This window comes from Mus pahari, chromosome 2 (genome assembly GCF_900095145.1).
Source record: "Mus pahari chromosome 2, PAHARI_EIJ_v1.1, whole genome shotgun sequence".
Classification (NCBI taxonomy): Eukaryota; Metazoa; Chordata; class Mammalia; order Rodentia; family Muridae; genus Mus; species Mus pahari.
Genome location: NC_034591.1, coordinates 57218200 through 57227068, shown reverse-complemented (window position 1 = coordinate 57227068; position 8869 = coordinate 57218200). Strand labels below are relative to the sequence as shown.

The 8869-nt window shown below is 41.9% G+C and overlaps 1 pseudogene; it reads left to right on the top strand.

Moving 5' to 3' along the window:
- The window catches only part of LOC110316767, a 10421-nt pseudogene that overhangs the window by 681 nt on the left and 871 nt on the right, over positions 1–8869 (top strand).

Here is an 8869-nt window from a genome sequence, read left to right as displayed (position 1 = left end):
GAGACAGGGTTTCTCTGTATAGCCCTGGCTGTCCTGGAACTCACTTTGTAGACCAGGCTGGCCTCGAACTCAGAAATCCGCCTGCCTCTGCCTCCCAAATGCTGGGATTAAAGGCGTGCCCCACCACGCCTGGCTAATTTTGCTTCTTAAATGAATAAAAGCAGTTAATGTTTTTGAGGACTGCAAGTGATCTGCAAGTGTCTTAAGTACATGAATATTAAACTCTTAAAAAAAAAAAAATGCAGACGTGGTAGCACACACCTATACTAATACTCCAGAGGCAAAGGCAGGAGAATCACTACAAATTCAAAATTATTCTAGGTTTTAGTCAGTGTAAAAGCCTGTCTCAAGGGGGGGGTGGAGGGGGAGGGGGAAAATCTCAATTCTGGTTTAAAAGTTTCAGTATTATATTTCATGTATTCCTTCTCCCGTGCTTGTTACCAGAAATTCTGGGGAGTCCCATGGGAATCGCCACCTGTTACTAGGGAAATCAGAGTCCCCTCTTGAGGTTCTTAGTCTCATTAATGAAAGAATTTAAGAAGAGCCTCAAAAGAAGCTAGAGGAAATTTTATTAGAGTTTAAAAGAAAAGAAAGAAAAAACTCAATGCAGGCAAGCTGTAAATCTCAGCAGCTGCCCAGAAGAAGATGGAGAAGTGGAAGAGATGCCATGCCATTTGTGTTAAACATCCACATGGTTACAGCAGCCACTTGGAGGGGAGCTTTAGAGAAAGAGTAAGGAAGCCCAAACTATCAGAGAATGTGTATTAGGCTAACACCCAAAAGAAAAGAAGACAAAGAGAAGGCTGGGGGGTTCTGAGACAGGAATGGACAGAAATCCTGGCGAATCTCATGAGGAATCTGGAACTACTGCACTATGAGTCAGGAATTTGGGGAAGAGAAAGTGTGCACTGTTTCATTAAAGAGAAGATTATTCCTCTGTGTCTTTAGCATGGTTGAAGGTGAACCTGCCTTTCTAAGGGATGGTCGTTTATCCAGGTGATGGGCAGACCCAGCTGGATTAAGGTTTACAGATGGAAACAATGGCGTGACTCTACCTCAAAGGTAGATTCCATTGGGTTATGGTTAGTAGGCAACTTCTTTCCCTTAATGGACTTTTATTAAGAATAATAGAAGTTACATTTTCAGCCAAAAGCTGAATAAAAAGCCATGCTCAGTGGTACATACCTTTAATTCCAGCCTTTGAGAGGCAGAGGCAAACAGATCTCTGAATTCCAGACCAGCCTGCTCTACAGAGCCAGGACAGCCAGGGCTGTCCTCCGTAAACACACTGTAAAAACAACCAAAAGCTGGGTAAAACCTCATAGAGGTTGAAGGATACTGTGAGAAGAGACAAGCTTTTGTATACACATGACTAAAGTCCATGTGCTCTGTAATTCCCAAAGACTTGAGGAGAAAAACCAGGAACCTGAGTCTTCGTGGCCAAATATATTAAAGCAACCAAGCAAGCAATTAAAGCAAAATATTTGATTTATGTACATAGGCTTCCTCCTCCTAAAGTGGGATTCAAGAGGTCAGTCTTGGACATGAGGTGAAGGGAAATGAAATTTAAGATAAAATTTGAGGCCTGATTTATGTAACTTATGTCAAATAGTCCAAAGAAAAAGTTGTTTGCAAGCTTAGAAGCCTGAGGCTGAGAACATAGTGGAACAGGCCTGGGCACTTCCGGGCAGGCCCATTGCTAAAACACTCCTGGGGCTGACTGGCCATAAAGATCGAAGAATGCAGGAACTTGTCCAGGCTATCAGCCATCTGGCACCTCTTTCTGCCTGTTACCCTTCTGACATAGTTTGAAGTTATATGTTAACCAAAAGTTCCACTGACCTAGATACGCGTCCGCCCCTCAGGTCTCCGCCATTAAACTACCTCGGGTCTTTAAATCCAGAAGGTCTTTCGTGTTTCCTTGGGTGGGTCCTTTCCTGAGACTCTAGTGGGGGTTCCCGAAAGGGGGTCCTACAGAGGAAGACAAGGAAGGTTTTTATAGGTCAGGGTTAGGTTTCCAAATGGGGGAAGAGTAAGCGAGGTTACAGGAGCAGAATTTAACAAGGTATTCATAACAACTTTATGAAACAAAGGTAGGGTTAATAGGTTTCCAGTATCAGTTTCTGCTGCTTAATGATCTTCAATGTCTGTTAATTTTGTACAGACCACCCTCCCAGCCTATAGCTAGTCTTTGCTACTTTGTGGGTTCTTTCTCCCAACCTTCCCCTGTTCCCAAGTTTCACCCCCCTAAGTTTCACCCCCTCTATCCTTGTTTCTCTCCTAGGTAGGAGAGAAACAAGGATAGAGGGGAGAGGAAATAGGAAAATCCCTGAATCTAATTCCTTTCCTTTTGTTTCTTCTTTGACCATGGCTACTAGCAAACAGCAGCCAACTTCACTAAATGACCAGCAACCATCAACTCCACCTCCCAGGGGCCCTCAAGTTTATGTATCCTCTGAAAAGTTCCCAGAATTCCAAACATCACACAATCGCAGAAATTATCTTCAGCTGCCAAAACCAAGTCATGGTCAGCTGCAGCGGACTGTCCAAAGCAGCACCACATCTCTACAGCTGGGATTCAAACGAAAGCACAATCTTGTAAATTTGTGTGTGTGTGTGTGTGTGTGTGTGTGTGTGTGTGTGTGTTTAACGAAACCAAAATTTCAGAATTCTTACTACACCTGCATTTGTAACATATTTTGTGTATTTGAGGATTTTATCTTGGACCAAAATTATTGTGTACACACACACACACACACACACACACACACACAGAGGCATCTTAGAGAGATGGTTCAGCAGTTAAGAGTGTTTGCAGCTCTTTCAGAGGACCCAAGTTCAGTTTCTAGCACATATATAAAGGCTCACAGCTGCCTGTAACTCCAAAGCCAAGGAATCCAACTCACTCTCTGGCCTTCCCATGCTCATGCATGCATGCATATACACACATACACAATTTAAAAAGAAAAGGATAATCTAAAAGAGCATTTACTAACATTCCCCAACAATATAACATGACAACCATGTAGTATCTACATGTTTGTTCCAGCACCTTGCCTGCTATGCTTTTGGAATAAACATAACTTAATCTATAGATATTAGACACAAAGAGACTAGGTCCATTGAGAGTTTTGAAACCTCAAAGCCCATCCCCAGTGACATACCTTCTAATTCTTGTTAAACAGTCTACCAACTGGGAAAACAAACATTTAATATATGAGCATTTTGGGGGCTATTTCATTCAAATTACCATTGAGTGTATGTTATATGCACTGTGTGCCTGGGGCCTGAGGTTGTCAGATCCCCTAGAACTGGATTTAGGGATGGTTTTGAACCTGTAAGTTCAAATTTGCTTTTGACTGCTGAGTGGTATCTCTAGTCTTTTAATACAATTTGCTCTTGGTAGAGGATGTATAATTTGCTGTTTGGTACAGTGCTTGCCCAGTCCAGGACGCTGGCATATACACACCTATGATCCCAGTGCTTCAGAGTTGGGCGACAGGAGGGTCAGAAGTTCAAGGCAAGACTCCTCAGATAGTCATTTTCAAGGAAAATTAAATTCCGTATTTTTAGCCTTCTATTCTGGCTTGGAAATAACATCTCCTTTACAGCCTCATGTATTGAAGTCTTGGTCCCCAGCTGGTGATACTATTTTGGGAGGTGGTAGAAATTTTAGGATGTAGGACCTAGTTGAAGGAAGTAGGTCATTGAGAGCATGCCCTGAAAAGATAAATCCTGTCACCAGCTCCTTCCTCTGTCTCTCTGTTTCCTGTTTCTCACAGAGGGTGCAGTTCTATTCACCAGTCCTCTATAGCAGTGTTCTGCCTTATAATGTACCTTGAAATAATGGAGCTATCTGGTCATGCACTGAAACCTCTGAAATCATGAGCACAAATAAATCTTTCCTGCCTTTTGTTTTCCCAGGTACTTATCAAAGAAACAAAAAGTCTAACGAATACACCCTCTTAACGTTACATAAAATAGCTATATTTTTCACTTTAAGTATGAATGGATTCTGCCTTTTAAATATAGATTTACCATTTTAGTTTCTTTTCCCTAAATCATGTTATTTCCTTATGTTGGGATCCAGAAATCACCCCACAACCCACATGAACACCCATCTCAGTTGGACAGGGATGATTTATTAAGCCCACACCCTAAGACTGATTGGTCAGGGCCATAGCTCAGAATTTAGGGACTGAGGCTACAATCTCCAATGTTTTTCTATGTTCATATACAAATGCAGGAGACTCTCAGAATCCTTTTCTGAGTGATGGAGATTTGTCCACCATGATTGGCAAGGGTACAGGAGCTGTAAGGTTTGGAGAACAATGAGTAGTTCTGATAGAGCGATGATGAACACATTCAAGGAAATCCCGACTATGGCGGAAAGAATCAATCTCCCTCGCAATATAGTTGATAGCACAAATAATTTATTCAAGCAAGTGTATGAGCAGAAGAGCCTGAAGGGAAGAGCTAATGATGCAATAGCTTCTGCTTGTCTGTATATCGCCTGTAGACAAGAAGGCGTTCTCAGGACATTTAAAGAAATATGTGCTGTGTCTTGAATCTAAAAGAAAAAACTTGGCCGCTGTTTCAAACTGATTTTGAAAGCTTTGGAAGCCAGCGTGGATCTGATCACAACTGGGGTCTTCATGTCCAGGTTCTGCTCCATCCTTTGCCTCCCCAAGCAAGTGCAGATGGCAGCTATACCCATAGCCCTCAAGGCTGTGGAGCTGAACTTCGTTCCTGGCAGGAACCTGATCTCTGTGGCAGCAGCAGTATTTACATGGCTTCACAGGCCTCAGCTGAGAAGTGAACACAGAAAGAAAGTGGGGATATTGCTAGTGTTGCTGATGTTACAATCTGACAGTCCTACAGACTGATCTGCCCTCGGGTTCCAGATCTCTTCCCTTCAGACTTCAAGTCTGACACCCCAGTGGACAAATTAACTCTTAATGTTTATGGAATATGGAATTTTGTACATAGCCCCACAGTGCTGGTTGAGTATTTAACGAGGAAAAGGAGATGGCACTGTAAGACTTTTGTGGGGATCCCTCCCCACTTTAGTCTTGAGAAGGCAACACCCAAAAACCACGAATAAACCATCTCGATGTTAAAAACACGAGGTAGTTTAATGGCGGAGCTCTGGGCCCATGCGTACCTCACGCAGGAGGTAGAGGCACCGACCATGAGGCTGGAAAGCTAGGGGTTTTTATAGGGGGAGGGGCTAGCAAGAATTGGCATGGTTACACAGATTGGCTCATTTAAATGTATACATTTGTAGGATGGTACATGCAAGTCAGGAATGCTAGGAGACCTGAGGGGTGGGTCAGCAGAACATTTGGTTCAGTCCCAGGAATGTTCCAACAATGGCCTGCCTGGGCATGCCCAGACCTGTCTCACTGTGCTCTCTGCCTCAGGCTTCCAAGCTTACAAACAGCTATTTCTCTGCACATAAGTTGCATGAATCCCAGACTTTTAAATTTCATTTCCCTTCAGTACAAATTCCAGAGCTAAACATTATTGCTTAGTTTTATATATATATATATATATATATATATATATATATATATATATATATAATCAACATATTTAATGACTTAAATCTCTCTTACTGAATCTGCTTTCTTTTTTTAGTGATCTAGGAAACAGTATTTTGGAAAATATTGAAATAAATATGTAATTCCTCAAATAAAAATTTAAAACCAAAAAAAATTTTTTTTTTTGGTCTGCTTCTGTTCTTCTTGTGCTGTCTGTAATGAATAGATGTTATTCTGTCTCCTGGGGAAAAGTTCACACAATGTTACCTTGTAAGTATTGTTCCAAATGCATTTCATAGAGATCCACACTGCTCGTGGTTGATCCTTCCTTAGTTATAATGTCCACTGTCTCTTGTTTTAAAATTTTCTGGTTTTCCCTACTGAAACCTTTTTCCGGATTCATCTCTCTGATCTTCCTTGTTGATACCATGTTCCCATACACATCCAAAACTCTGCTTAATTGGATAATTTGCCATTTTATATTTTCTAAACTGAATCTTACTAATGTGTTTAAAGAGAGCTAGAGTATTACATATTGGTGAGGGTTTCTCATCCTACCTCTCCAAAGATGGTAGTGGGTGGAAAATCTTGAACTCCCAGAAAGGTTTTGGTTTGGTTTGGTTTTGGTTTTTGGCTTTTGTTTGTTTGGAGGGTTGGTTTTTCAAGACAGGGTTTCTCTGTGTAGCCCTTGCTGTCCTGGAACTCACTCTGTAGACCAGGCTGGCCTCGAACTCAGAGGTTTGCCTGCCTCTGCCTCCCATATGTTGGGATTAAAGTTTATTTAAGGGCAATATTAACTTAAAACTTGAGCCGGGCCTGGTGGCGCAGGCCTTTAATCCCAGCACTCGGGAGGCAGAGGCAGGCGGATTTCTGAGTTCGAGGCCAGCCTGGTCTACCAAGTGAGTTCCAGGACAGCCAGAGCTATACAGAGAAACCCTGTCTCGAAAAACCAAAAAAAAAAAAAAAAAAAAAAAAAAAAAAAAAAAAAAACTTAAGCACAGATCTTGAAAAGAAGAGAACTACTGGGAAGTGTTCAGAACATGACTATTGGTTTCCCATAAAGACTCTCCCTTCATTGTCTTTATTATAGCCATATAATTTTTGATAATTTTTGAAGTTATTCTCTTCAAGAGTCACTAAGGGAGTTGCTTGGTATTTCCACAGATGTAACCTGACAATTACAATTGATAAAGTCAGGACTGGAGAGATAATGTTTAAGAGACTCTGGAGGACCTGGGTTCCATGATAAGCACCCACCTAAAGTTTACAACTGTCTGTACCTCTAGTTTCTGGGGCTCCAATGTTAATCCCATTGAATGAGAATGAGGATCCCCCAACTATTTCCCCACCCCCTAGGATTGAATTAAGCAAGCTTTACTTCTGTGAATGACAAAGCCAGCCTATTGGCTGTCTCCCCCTAATGCAGGACTCAGGAGATCAGCCCTGAACATGGGGATGTAAGGTTTTTATAGCCCCAAACCAAAAGGTTGGGGGATTTCCAATAAGGAACTTGGGAAGCAAAATACAGAAACATATAAGATTATCTGGCAGAACATCTTGTGGTTTGGTGAGGGGTGAAGCTCAAGGAATGGTAGGAGTATGAGTCAAATTCCATAGAATGAGGTACACCATGAAAGGTCAAGGAAGGCACATCCTGACCATGGCTGGAGCCCAAGCTGAAGACCAGAGCCAATGGAAAAGCACACCCTGACCTGATTTCACCCCAAGATGGAGACAAGGGCAAGGAAAAACAGCAACTGAAACAAAATCCCCACCAACCACTGAACTCAAATGTCAGCCTACAGAGTCTGTCTAATCTCTGAGCTTGCCCCAAGGTCAGGCCACATAATTCCTCAAAACCCAGGGTCATCTTGAAAACTCCACCCCACAAGAAACCCTATAAAAACCCTGTCTTCTGCTCAATTCTCTGCTGCTTCTCACCAGAGCAGAGATGGGCCCTCTTCTGGGTTTTTCCTTTCTAATAAATCTCTTGTGTGATGTTTGATGTGCAGTGTGACTTCGTGGTTTTCCTTGGTTTCCACTTGCCAGGATACTTTTCCCTTCAGAGCTCACTTACTTGTGGACCATGTCAAATTCCAGGACAAGATCTAAGCATGGACAAACTTAAGTTTTAAATAAATGGAAATGAAATGATTTTGATCACACATGTGCACAGATATACATGTAGGCAAAACACCCTTACACATAAAATAATACTACTAAGTAAAATTTATACTTGATATAATGAAGCCGGGGTTATAGGAGCATGGGAAGTTAGGATATCTTCCCTGGAAGTAAAGCCATATTTGTGAGATTCCCAGGAGATAATCACTGTGTAAACATAGTTTGTCTCTATTTTGGGTGGGTTTTGTTTTGTTTTATTTCGTTTGAAACAAGAAGACCAGGCTGATCTCAAAACTGACAGACATCTTCCTTCCTTTGCTTTCCAAGTGCTGGGATTAAAGGCATGCCCTACCGCATCTGCCTCTGTTTTGTTTGTTTGTTTGTTTGTGTAAATATTGTTGTTTATTGTGTGGGGGTATGGATGTGAGTGATGCAGGATTACATGTGTGCTATGGTAGTTGTGTGGTGCCCAGAGGATAACCTGTGGATTAGAGTCTCTCTATCATTAACTGAGTTCTGGATATCACACTCAGTTCACTGGGCATATGTGGCCAACACTTGTACCATTTTAGTCATCTTGCATACCAGCCTTACTGTCTTCCAAGAATTTATGGGTACCAAGGCTTAAGTGCATTACCCTTCCTCTTTTCCCTTTTCCTTCTGCCCTTCTTCCTCCCAGCCCTCTTCTTTCTCTTCCCCCTCTTATTCTACTTTTTCCTCTTCCCCTTCTCTTTTTCTCTACATATATGTGTGTGTATAAAATATGTCTCTATATACAGTATAGGACTCTCATGTAATTCACCCTAGATTCCAACTCATTGCATGCTGAGAGAGACCTTGAACTCCTAATTTTCCTGCCTCTATGTCCTACCTACATACTGAGATTATGCTTGTATCCTCATGCTAGGTTTGTTGTACACTTCGCTATGTGGAAGAGCAACTGGCATAGGAGTGAAGAATAAAAAATTACTAACTTCCTGTGAGAACATGAACTTTTCACTCTTGGGCCCTAGTCCCTTGCTACACAATTGTTCCTGGAACATTCTTAAGTAAAAATATTTCCTGGAACAACCACAATGTCCCAACGCCCTCTGTGGAATGCCCCAATGCCCTAACCACAATGTCCCAATGCTCCAGGTGTGTTGCTTAATGTAGGGCATGACCTAACTGTTGAGTAAAATTGTGGCTTTGGACTTCCCCCT